This window comes from Ahaetulla prasina, chromosome 8 (genome assembly GCF_028640845.1).
Source record: "Ahaetulla prasina isolate Xishuangbanna chromosome 8, ASM2864084v1, whole genome shotgun sequence".
Taxonomy (NCBI): domain Eukaryota; kingdom Metazoa; phylum Chordata; class Lepidosauria; order Squamata; family Colubridae; genus Ahaetulla; species Ahaetulla prasina.
This window is the reverse complement of record NC_080546.1, coordinates 15,463,512-15,476,405: the sequence shown is the minus strand read 5'-3', so window position 1 is coordinate 15,476,405 and position 12,894 is coordinate 15,463,512. Positions and strand designations below refer to the sequence as shown.

The window sequence follows — 12,894 nt, the reverse complement described above, 5'->3', positions numbered from 1 at the left end:
TCGTAAAATGTGACAATGCTCACTTTAAACATGTCTCACTTAACAACAGAAATTTTGGACTCAATTGTGGTCATAAGTCGAGGACTACCTGTGCACAGAGAGTGCTTTCGTAAGTTCCTAAATTCAGGTGAGCATATGGAGATATGTAGAACAGAGGTGCTACTAAATTTGCATTTGACAGGACACAAGGATTATAGCTATAAAAGTAAAAGGCAGATGTGCTATTAATCACAGGCTGATTTATCCATTAAGTGAGGTTACCCTTTGAATGAACATGCAATATTGAAAAAGCTTCCCATATGTTTCTAAAACATATGCCTATAACCATTGCTTTGCACATTTTAACTCACTTTTCTAATTACAGTGTAAGAAGCGCGGACAGTATTTACAGAGCTGGATCAATATGCCAAAGGAATCCAACTTTAAAGCTTTTAATCCCATTCAAAAAGTTCTGTGAATCTACCGTTTTTTAAAAAAATAGCCATTGTAAATTTGTTGGGTTTTATTATGCCTTGAAGCTGATAGGTTGAGCTTGTTTTAATCATGCTCAGTCTATCACTGCGTGTAATGAAAATAAAATAACTCCAGGGAAAAAATCCAATAGAATCTGGAGATGGCAGCATTGAAGAAGAAGAAAAAAACACCCTTAAAATCAGATATAGGTGACTAAGGAGGAGCCTGTAGCTTTCCATTTTGTTATATACCATATAAGAAGTGTGCTATAGTTTTCACTCAGGTCCTCCAAAAAGGTGGGAAAATACTTGAAGCTCATTGGCTAAGCTGTCTGGCAGCCCTCTATATAAAGAGGACACTGCCAGACTAGCACTCTGTTGGATTGTACTGGTCTACTAATAGAGAGCTGTTGTTACTTTTTTTTTTGTTTTTGTTTACATTTATATCCCGCCCTTCTCCGAAGACTCAGGGCGGCTTACAGTGTGTAAGGCAATAGTCTCATTCTATTTGTATATTTACAAAGTCAACTTATTGCCCCCCCAACAATCTGGGTCCTCATTTTACCTACCTTATAAAGGATGGAAGGCTGAGTCAACCTTGGACCTGGTGGGGCTTGAACCTGCAGTAATTGCAGGCAGCTGGTTTTAATAACAGGCTTCTTATAGCCTTGAGCCACCACGGTTACTGAAAGAGCTGTGTCTGTCTCTTCCATCATTGGATCCAACACATTTGTTATTAAATTCTGCTCCTAGTATTTCATCTTATTGTTGGGGCTGTTAGTTGAAATTTAAGGACTATTAACTATTGTCAACTAATACACTATCTTTGTCATATGTAAGTCAAAAGACTATAAACCTACTTGGAATTTTGATGAACTACAATGGTTCTAAAATGACCATCAAGATGAGAGGTCAAGTTAAACAGACCAAACCAAGTAGAAAAAAATGCTAGAGAATTTCTAGAAGCCTGCCACTCTGATAGATTAGCCATCATAGGCACATAGACATAAACAGTATCTACACACTATGGAAAAAGAGACAAGCCAAAAAAGGAACAAAAAGAACAATCACCCAGATCACTATAGATTAACTCCAAGATTAACATCAGACCAACAATTATGGTAGAAGTAAACAATACCACAATCAAGGTACTTCCAAAAAACAGTAAACAGCTCAACCAAAGAACCTGTTCTGACCTAGGCTTCCCCAGCAGCATGAAGCCGAGTCCTTGTCCTGATAAACCTCTTTTATTTAATTTACAGTGAATTCCTCTCTAGCAAAGTCTTTCCTCTCCCACAGTCTTTCAAATAGTTCACAATTACTGAACTTTATCAGGCTCGGAGAGTGGCCAGGCCGATATCTTTCAGACGTCAATACTTGGCAAGAAAGCAGAAATGAACTAGTTGTCTCCTGCAAACACCTCTCCCCTTTCGCTTCTCTTTTATTCTCTATGGGAGGGGCCCTTCATCATCCACCTGTAGCCTTACTCCCAAGTCGACCCTTATTCCTTAGCTGTTCCCTTCATCTGGCAACTATGCGCATGCACACACTGCGAATAGGCTCCAGCTGTTTGTCTGCCTCACTGATGTCTGACTCCAAAGGCAGCTGATAACTGTCATACAGCCCTGGCCCCCTCTCTGTCTCCAACGCAGAGCCCTCATTAGAGCCTTCCTCAGACTCCAGGATTGGCCCATGTTCCTCCCCAACCTTCTCACTGTCTGAGTCTGCTGCCATGATACAACCTCTAAGACCATCCCCAACAAAACTGATAAGAGCAAGCCACTAGAATATAAATGGAGAGCAAACCTACTCCATACTAGCATTGATGATGTTACCTAGTTTGGGTAATGGATGTCTGTAAGATAATAACCAAGCTCAGAGAGCACCAAGGATCCCTCATGTCCAGTTAACTTTTCTCTGGTACAGGATTTATTTGGTGATCATAATTGCTTTTGTAATTCTTTTCCCAAGAAGTGCTAGTATTGAACAATTTCTAATTCTAATTTTAGCCTGTTTGTAACTCGTTCCTTTTCTAATTGTTCATCGTGTTTGAGATCAAATAATTCTACCGTGTGTTATTTTTATCATATTTTATATTCTGCCTAGGCAAAATAGAAAGTGCTGATAGTTCGGTGAAAGGGTAACAAATAACTAATCAGATCCTCTGTTCACAAGAGAACAATCCAGACCTAGGAAAATCTTAGCAATTTGCACCAATGAACCGATCCACTTACTCAATTTTGCATTTTTCAGACTGACGCGCAAAAATAGTGAACCAACATAATTATTTCAAAGATTTCTGCAAGACCTTGGAGTGGGAATTATGAGTTCTGAAGTGTAGGAAGTTAAAACCCACCCCATCCTAGAAAAATGAAATATTTTAGGAAATATGAAAAGGGCAGAATATTTCCCCTAAAAGGGAGGCAGAAACTCAGCCCACCCACCCCCCACCTTTGTTAATGGGCCATTAAGGCCTGGGCCAGTCTATTCTACATAGCAAAGATCTACCTCCTTCATGCAGAGCCATTTAATTGCCCTTCATTGCATCACCCAGCAAGATTCAACCAAACTTAGCACACAGTCAACCTACAAAGATAGCCATGACCTCTGACAGCAACCAACTTCCTTTGAACCAGGAAGTTCAAAGCCAGAGAAGGTATAAAACCCAGGGACTTTCAGCATCTCTGCCCTTTTTTTTGCCCAAGATCTCCAAGGCATGTGATCCTGTTCATCAATAACCTTCTTTCCAAGCAACTTCCATGAATCCAGTTTCTTTTTCCCCACTTGGGACTGAACCCAGAAGGATATTTCTTCCAAAACAAATCCAGCCATTTGGGATGAATCCAGTTTGAGGACATCTCAGTTGGTAGAGGCATTATTCTTTCCAATGGCAGTGGCCAGAATCCAGAATACAAGGCACATCCCACAAACCTGAAATCCCCCCACCACCCCGCTTTCCCAAATAATTATCACTAGCTGACTGAAAAGACTGATGATGTGATTCATACATCTGTTTGATATACTCCGTCGGCATCCTTGTTCGTGGAGGAACACACAGGGCAGTGGCTCAGTGGATTACTCCTTGTCTTTCTAACCTTTACAGCTTCACGGATTAAGCTAGATCACAAACTTTTGATGCTCTCTAGTGCTCCTGGCTACACTTTTTCTGTAGAACTAACAAGGGATGACAGGCCCCAGATTCCTTATTCCAGTGGACAATTAGCACCTCCTTCAGTCAAATGCTTCTCACATATTTGTGCAACTCACCCAACATAACTGAATGTGAAAAGGGGAAAAGGCAAGGCCGGGAAATAGACACACTGGGCTGGTGGACTCTTACTAGCAGATTCATTACTGTGGTGCTTTTCAGCTCAGCTGGAGAAAATTATGCAAATGTCTTTAACCTGCCTTTCCTTTTCGTCTGACGGAGCATCTGCTAGCTGTTCCCTTTTTCCGGAAGGCCAAAATGTTGTGCGGTGAAAGGGAGGGTAGGGGTTTTTTTGCATGGAAAGGGGGAAAAAAGGGGAGGTAGTTAAGTCGATAATCCAAAGCCCCCCTGCGTCTTTTCACTGTTCTTTTTTAGCCATCAACACTTTTCAAGGGCAACAACAACGCTTAGAAGAGGAAAGGGGTTTGCAGAGCTGAAATGCCAAGCAAGAAAGATGCGGAATGACTTCAGAATATGTACCAGCAACGTAACCTAGACTTGTGCTTTAATAATTTGTGGATTAAAGCATACTTCAGTAGGCTAACAAATAAATTAGTTAGGGCTGAGGAATCGTGGGTCTAGGAGAGAGGGAGAGAGAAAGGGAGAAGGTCTGGCAAACTGCATGCAACCAAATAGTTCATTGGGTGGCTTTTTGCACGACTTCCTCTTTTTACTTTCTCACAGCCTACTTACCATGCCGCCACCACTAAAATAACCTTTAGGAACAGAGGGTTCTTTAGATTGGTCTATAGCAGGGGTGCCAAACTCGATTTCGTTGAGGGCTGCTTATGTTTGACCTTGGGGGACTGGGGTGGGTGTGACCAGCTTGACGTCGCTCATGTTGAGGGCGCCTATGGTGGCCTGAGTGCTCTGCCAGCGAAAACGGGCTACTGAGCTCTATTTTCGGCTGTGATGGCCTCGTGCAACCCTCTACCAACGAAGACGGAACTCAGGAAGGCCACATGCGGGCCGGTCCTTCACTGTTTCCAGGGTGGCCCCGCGGGCCAGGTCTACACACCCTGTGGGCCGAATCTAGCCCCTGGGCCTTGAGTTTGACACCCCTGGTCTACAGCAAACTTTCTGCCATTGAGTATCCATGTTCCCAACCCAGAAAAGACAGGTCTACCTGGAAGCATTAGGTTGAGAGCTACAGGATTTTCCACGGGAAGGTGGCATGCAATGATTGTTCCAGAAGAATCATTTGGGATTCAGATTACATATAAAACATCCCTATGATTATCATATTTTTTTAAAAAAACAAAAGTAGAATGAATGCTCTGTCTTTTGGGATGAACTGCATCAGGAACTAGACAGTGAGATTGAAAAGAAGGGATGGGGAGGGGAGGGGAGGGAATTCTTCATTGGCCATTAGACACACCTGGAATTGATTCCGGTGCATAAGCTCTCAGTGTACATGCAAATAAGAGAAGGTACAGTCCTACTCCATGGGTAAATATCCTTAGGCATAAAAGACAGCATGTGGGAATTAGTTGTTCAGCAGAATGATGGCACGAGGGAAAAACTGTCCCTGTGTGTGGTTATTTTGGCATGCAATGCCCTATAGCCCCACCCCAAGGGAAGGAGTTGAAACAGTTTATGTCCAGCATAGGAGGGGTCTGTAGATATTTTCTCAGTCCTCTTTCTGACCCATGCAGTGTACATTATTGAGTTAAAATGATAGTCACCCATCCTTGATTCAGACAAAATTAGGCCACCATAATATCTACTATCCTCATCATTCATCTTTATTTCATGGCATCCAGATCAGTGCCATATTATTATTATTGGTTGAGTGTGCCACTCACAGTACAGATCAGGGGTGTCAAACTCAATTTTATTGAAGGCTGCATCAGTGTTGTATTTGACCTCAGGGGGCTGGGGAGTTTGACCTCGGGGGGCTTGGCCAGCTTGACGTTACTCATTGAGGCTCCATTTTCAGCCGCAATGGCCTCCTGCAGCCCTCTGCCAGCAAAAATGGAGTTTGGGGGGTAGGCTGTGTGTGGCCTACCTGACAGTGATGGATTGCTCCCGGTTCAGTCCGGTTCTTGCAAACCAGTAGTAATGGTGGCAGGAGGCTCTGCCAACCCACCCCGACATCATCACGGAAGATCTGTGCATGCACAGAAGCGAGCACGTACGCGCGTTGCGAACCAGTAATAAAGGTAAGTGGGACCTACCCCTGCTACCTGGGCCCTGTTTTCACTGGCAGAGGTCTTCAGGAGGCTGTTGAGGCCGAAAACGGAGCCCAGGCAGGCCGCACAGCTCCCCCTCCCCAGCGATTCCACTGGCAGAGGCATTGCAGGCCGATCCTTTGCTGTTCCAGGTGGGCTCTGCAGGCCAGATCTACGTACCCCATGGGTTGGATCCGGCCCGTGGGTCGGATCCAGCCCGCTTTGACACCCCTGGATAGATGGTGATAGCCTGCTTCCTCTGGCTCTCCTGCCAGCCCCTTTCAGCCCATCATCAGCCAGCACAGAAAACTTCCACCAGTCATGAAAATACAGCACACTTTAGATGAGTCATTTTTCAAAAGTTTTGCCTGTCTTCTCTAGGCATGTTTATTTTTCTTCCCGCATCCTAATTGGGCCTCTTCCAAATGAATGTGAAATAAAGAAACTTGTGAGAAAGTACGGGAAAGAGAGAGGTAGACCTTGCCCTGACTGGCCAACTATTTAGATCCCGTAAAGTGAGACATTTGGTGATAATCAGCTGCTGGGCAATCAGATCTAAGTGATTCCTGTCATTCTATTATGACAAGTCCACAAGGTGCCTAACAAAATTTTAAAAAGCCAACAGAATATTGAGAGCTAAAAGGTTCAATCCAAATTAACAAGTCAAGTAAAACAGAGGAATGTTTACAGATTTTTTTCTAAACAGGGAGAAAACGGGGACAATGGGAGTCAGTTTGCTGTAGTGGTTAAGGTGCTGGCCTAGAAACCAGGAGTCTGGGAGTTCTAGCTCTAGGCATAAAAACCGACTGAGTGACTTTGGGCCGATTACTAACAGATGGTGAGTTCTAGTCCTGCTTTAGGCATGAAAGCCAGCTGGGTGACTTTGGATCGGTCTGTCTTTCTCAGCCCAACCCACCTCAAAGGGTTGTTGTGGAAAAATAGGAGGAGAAGGAAGCATTATGTATGTTTGCTGCCTTTATATTTATAAAGTAACAAAGTCATGATAAAAATATAATACAGTAGTGGCCAAAATTGTGGAAAACTTTTGGAAAAAGAGTATTTTTGAGGTTTGATGGATAATAACACCATATTTTTTTTATTGGAGTTTCAAGATAATCCTATTCTACTGCTGGAATGGCCTGGGAATAGCCCAGACCTTAACCCAATTGAAAATATATGGAGCCGACTAAAGAAACTTGCTAGTCAGAAGTGACCCAGCAATAAAATCCAGTTAATAGAAGCAACCATTCAATCTTGGTTTCACATTATAACAGCTGCAGAACTAAAAGACTTGGTTCACTCCATGGGAAAACGTTGTACGGCCGTAATTCATGCTAAAGGTTACCCAACTAAGTATTAACTGACATGGTGATCCTTTTTGTATATCTTGTTTTTTCTCCGCGTTTCACTTTCCTTCTTTATACTGTAACTGCTATTTTAATAGCAAATCCTTCATAAAAGTTATTGCATTACATTCTTGATTAAATTATCTTTCCATTGATATATAATTTTATGATACTACTCCCAAAAAAAAAAGTGGTGTTATTAGCTAGTTTTAGAAAATACACTTTTCCCAAAAGGTTTCCACAATTTTGACCACTACTGTACAATACAATAAATAAAAGGCAGTGTGTCTCATGGCTTGGGAGCAGCACAGGAGAATAATTCACTCCCACATGTCAGAAAAACAATGGCAGAAATGAAAGAGTCATCTTTTGAAAAGCCTCTTAAGAAGCAGACAAATTTTAATGGGAACGCAGACCTTATGTTTTTAAGTGTTTCAAAGGCCGTGAGTCAATTCTTTCCCAATCGAGCTCTACTTTGGACGGTTACACAGATACGGTGATGAAGTTTCCTTGCAGGAGGACAGCTGTATTCCTCTATGGTGGCAGAAATTTAGAAAGAATCTGGCAGAACCTTTTCCACCTAACACTGCAGCTTACAAACATCTACACTTTTAATAAAATGTGATAGTTGGAAACAATGCTTCCAACTTTCTGGAAAAAATCTTTGGCAGTAATATGGAATGGCCCCCACGGCATTCATTTGTGTGTGTGTGTGTTTTGTTTTGACTTCCACATCTGTTCTTCTGCTTAGTCTTTCCTGGTGGTCTCCCCTCCAAATTCTAATTAGGTCCAGCCTATTTACCTAATTGGAGATCTGTCAAAGTTAGCCTAACGCTGCCATCTGCTGGAAATTACAGGACATCGAAAAACTTTAGATCAGTTTCTCAACCTTGGCCACTTGAAGATGTGTGGACTTCAACTCCCAGAATTCCCCAGTTAGACCACACATCTTCAAGGGATCAAGATTGAGAAACCCTCCTTTAGATTATGCCTAGCAAACAACTGGCAGCTAGTAAGGAACTTTCAGTATAGACTTCATGTGAACTCTGCTTCTTGAACAGAAGATAGTAGTGTTACTAAGTTAGCACCCACCCCTCTCCTACCGTGTTTCCCCAAAAATAAGGCCCTGTCTTATATTTTTTTTGAACCCTGAAATAAGCACTTGGCCTTATTACCATGCACTCAAAAGCCTGATTGGGGTTATTATCAGGGGATGTCTTATTTTGGGGGAAACAGGGTAGAAGAATGAAATATTTTGAGAAACATTAAAAAGGCAGAATATTATATTTCCCTAAATGGGCCAGCCTATCTGCAAGACAAAAGACCTTTAGCTCCCGGGTAATGGGATTAAGACATGACCCTCCAGGACATAATAGGATTATCTAGCAGCAGGGCTCACTGCATTGCGAAATCACCTGGGGACATTGCATCACCCTCCAGGCTTCAACCAAACTTGATTCAGACAAACATGACCCCACATGGCCCCATGGGAGTCTGACTACAGCCAATAGAATACATTTCTTGCACAAGAACAGGAAGCTCAAGGACAAGGCCCAAGGGAGGGTATAAATAATCCTCACTCTCCACTCCACTCCATGTGTTCAGCAGCCCAGGACCTCAAACCCATGTGGTCCTGTCCATCAATAGACCATCTTTCCAGTCAGCCTCCATGTTTCCAGTGTGTTTCTCCCTGCTTGGAACTGAACCAGATGGATATTTCTTCCAATAGTAGTATAGTGTACTGCCTATGCTGTTTTATAAACTTTTCAATGTCAGCTCCATGAGCTATGCACCACAAAAGTGAAAATGCCTTAGATTACTGAAAATTGTAGGCACATCCGTTAGGAAAGGCACATGCAAAATACGCCCCAAATGCATCTGTATACAGGTAATCCTCGACTTACAACAGTTCTTTTAGTGACCATTCGAAGTTAGGGCAACACTGAAAAAAAGTGACTTATAACCAGTGGTGGGATGCTGCCCGTTTAATAACCGGTTCGGTGAGCGCGTGTGGCTAAGGCGCTTGCGCACAGCACTGAAAATGGAGCATTTAGAAGCTCAGCTGCTTACCTTCTAAGTCAGCAATGGTAAGTAGAACAGGGGGGGAACAGCTGTGCTGATTGAGCTGATCGATTGAGATGAGCTACAAAGCAGGAAATAAAGGACAGGATAGAACGGGGGCAGGTGGGTGGGGCCAACCGATCATCGGATTTACCCAAACCGGTCTGAACCAGCTGAATACCGCCTCTGCTTATAACCATTTTTCACACCTAAGACTGTTGCAGCGCCCTCATGGTCACGATTGAAGCCTGATCAAAATTCAGACACTTGGTAACTGACTCATATTTATGACTGTTGCAGTGTCCCGGGGTCATGTGATCCCCTTTTGCGACCTTCTGACAAGCAAATTTCAATGGGGGAAGCCAGATTCCCTTAACAACCAGCTTACTAACTTAACAACTCCAGTGGTTCACTTAACAACTGTGGCAAGACCGGTCATAAAATGGGGCAAAACTCACTTAACAAATGTCTCGCTTAGCAACAGAAATTTTGGGCTCAGTTGTGGTTGTAAGTTGAGGACTACCTTGTACTAGGAAAAATGTGCACCAAAAGACACAGGATGGAAAAAACCCGTAAGGTGGGATATAAGAAAAACTGGAAAAAAGTCAAGCACGAAATTTTCCTGAGCAATTAGTCTTCCAGGAGAGGACAATAGGGTAACCCAAGTGTAAAGACCTTGGAGGAATGGGAAATAGGCCAATGTAAAAGTTATTCTGTGGGCTGTATTTCTTTTTTTTTTTTATAATGTTACCACATTAAAACACAAACAATTACGCCATTTGCTATTTATTCTAGTGCTGGGCAGAGAAATTCTTCTGTATTTTTCCTAAATACAGCCCTCACTCAATTTGATGAATGGAAGTTTGGCTTTAAGATTTCTTCAAGGGTGGGGGAGGAAGAATCTGGGGGAAAATTTTCCAAAGTGTGGTGGGTTAATCATAGAAAATGTGCTTGAGCAGCTTCCAACCACAGTAGTCATATTGTCACCATCCTACCCTTGAAAAAAAGTTGGAGAATATCTCATTCACAAATGTAATGGATGGGCTTTCAAAAGGCCACTGGATTCCCGCTGTCAATTAAGTCTCCCACATACTTTTTTTCAGGGATTTCCTCATTGTCTGAGAAGGGAACACTTTCATCCCAAAACAGAAATGCAACATTAAAGACAAGACAACACAGATACAAATCAGTCATTGTAAAACCCCACAACCTGTGTTTCAATGACAACTCTATATGCAAACCTATACACTCCCGATTAGCCAGTTTCACCAAATGACAGGTAGTCCTGGACTTACGACCACATTTCAGCCCAAAATTTCTGTGGGTAAATGAGACATTTGTTAAGCGAGTTTCGCCCCATTTTACGACCTGTCTTGCTATAGTTGTTAAGTGAATCACTGCATTTGTTAAGTTAGTAATATGGTTGTTAAATGAATCTGGCTTCCCCATTGACTTTGCTTCTCAGAAGGTCTCAAAAGGTGGTCACATTGCCCTGGGACATTGCAACCGTCATAAATACGAGTCAGTTGCCAAGCATCTGATATTTTGATCATGGGGATGCTACATGATGCTGCAAATGTGAACAAGAGTGACAAGTCTCTTTTTCCAGTACCGTTGTAACTTTGAATGGTTACTAAGCAAACTGTTGTAAGTCAAGGACCTGTGTAGACTCCATGCCTGTGTATGAAGATAGATTGAATGAACTTTGTCACAGAAAAGACGACAAAGGAAAAATACGGCAGTATCCAGATACATTAAAGGATGTTATAAAGAAGATGGCAAGGACTACTATTACAAAAATGTGGACCAGGAATAAAGAAGTAAAAAATAACAAGTATTTAAGCTGTTATTTTGCTTAAATATGAGGTAAAACCTTCCGAATTTTCTAGAATAATCTATTTATGAAGACCATGAGTTCTCGCTCATCTCTGGAGGTTGTTTTTTTTTTTAAAAAAAAAGACTGGATAGCTACCTCCTGAGAGTAGTTCGTCTGGTTTTCCTACCCATTGCAGAGGGTTGGAGTAGTCCAGGAGACTCCAAACTTAGCAACTTTAAGACTTGTGGACTTTAACTCCCAGAATTCTCTATCTAGCTGGCATCGAGCTGGCTGAGGAAATCTGGGAGTTAAAGTCCACAAGTCCTAAAGTTGCCAAGTTTGAAGACTCCGAGACTAGTGATGCTCATGACTTGTTAATTCTTCAAACTTGTTGATTCTATGGTTCTTTTCAGGCATTTGGTCTACATATTTATTTTCTCCCAAAAATAAAATAGAGATCAAATAGAGATAAATAAGAAAATGTAGATGGAAAAATACCATCACATAACAGAGAAAACCAATGCCACATTTCCCTTTATAAAAGCCAGTGTACATTGTAGAAAAACATGTGCTAGCTGAATTGTCAGAATACATGAAAACACTTGGAAGGAGTTCATGAAAACCTTGACATTTTGTTCTCCCAAAGAGAAGTCTTGTTTTGAAAAGATTTATTCTCTCGTCACACCAGCCATTTATCTCACTGTATCTCAAAAACCTAATCTCGCTTTAAACAGAAAATACTCTCTCCCTTTTTTTTAAAAAAAAGTACATGATTTGTCATCTGAACTGCATTGCAGAGATTTTGGCGATTTCATTGAGAAGAACTGATTTGGTGCCGATATGGAAGACGTTTTCATGATTTTCACAACTTTTGCCATTCTAATTGGAGGAACCAATCAGAAAAACCGAATCCCGGGGCTGGTTCAAAATGTTTTGAGACTTTTCGTGCAGGTGTGTTGCTTTGGAATAAGAGCCTGCTAAGGAAGAGGCTGGAAAAAATGGCAAGTCTTTTTAATGTAAAACATTTAGGACAGAAGATTTTATAGATTCCCCTCCCTGCAGTTGAGATGCGAACTCCAGTTTTAACTTTTGGAGAAGACAAACGCCGAGAAGCGTTGGCTTCTTTGGCTGGCATTCCATCACATGAAGCAAATGGTATTTTAATGCCACTTACCCTGTTCCTAGCAGCTGAACTGATCCACTGCCGGCACTAATTCCAAACCCAGAGCCTTCACTCTTTCTGAAGATGACAAAAAGCAGAACAAAAAAAGAAAAAAAAGGAGGGGAAAAAAACACCCCTTTCCAGAAAGCAAGAGAACATTCAAATCAAAGTGAAAGTCCCTGTAACTCCAGTTTCAAAAAGGAAATGCAGACAGGCTAAATAAAGCCGCTACTGTTGTGAAAAGTTGTTGGTTCCCTCTAGTCTTCCTGTTGAATGCTGACACCAAACGTCAACGCTCAAGGCTGAGCCTCAGCTGTACTTGAATGAGGAGTGAGGCTCAGAATCCACAGCTGAGGCGGGGTCCAAAATGTGTTACTATACAACAGGCTAGTAAGTGGGCAAGGCCAACCTTCACCCCCTCCAGCAGGTTTCGAGTTTCACCCAGCAACTGGTAGCTTTGCAGCAAGCGAAGGCTGTTGGCTCTGACTGAAGGGAGTCCCTTCTTAACCAACAGCTCATTCCTCAACTATCTCTGGACCCCCGTGTGGTAGGGCCCCTCCCTCCCCTGGGCCATGTGGGAAGCGCCATGTGGAAACATTATCTTGCCTCGCTTTCCTCCCAGCCTGCTTTCATCTGATGAAAGTGAATTGGCCGGCAATGTTTCTTTCCCTGAAAAAC

At 42.4% G+C, this 12,894-nt stretch overlaps 1 protein-coding gene across 1 annotated transcript in view; it reads right to left on the bottom strand.

Annotated features, from left to right (window-relative positions):
* ARHGAP24 (Rho GTPase activating protein 24) overlaps positions 1-12,475 on the bottom strand; it is a 527,216-nt gene extending 514,741 nt beyond the window's left edge. The window contains exon 1 of the mRNA XM_058192081.1: positions 12,229-12,475. The gene's annotated coding sequence lies outside the window, so the exon portion shown is untranslated. The remainder of the gene's footprint in view (positions 1-12,228) is intronic.
* Between the last annotated feature and the right edge of the window lie 419 nt (positions 12,476-12,894).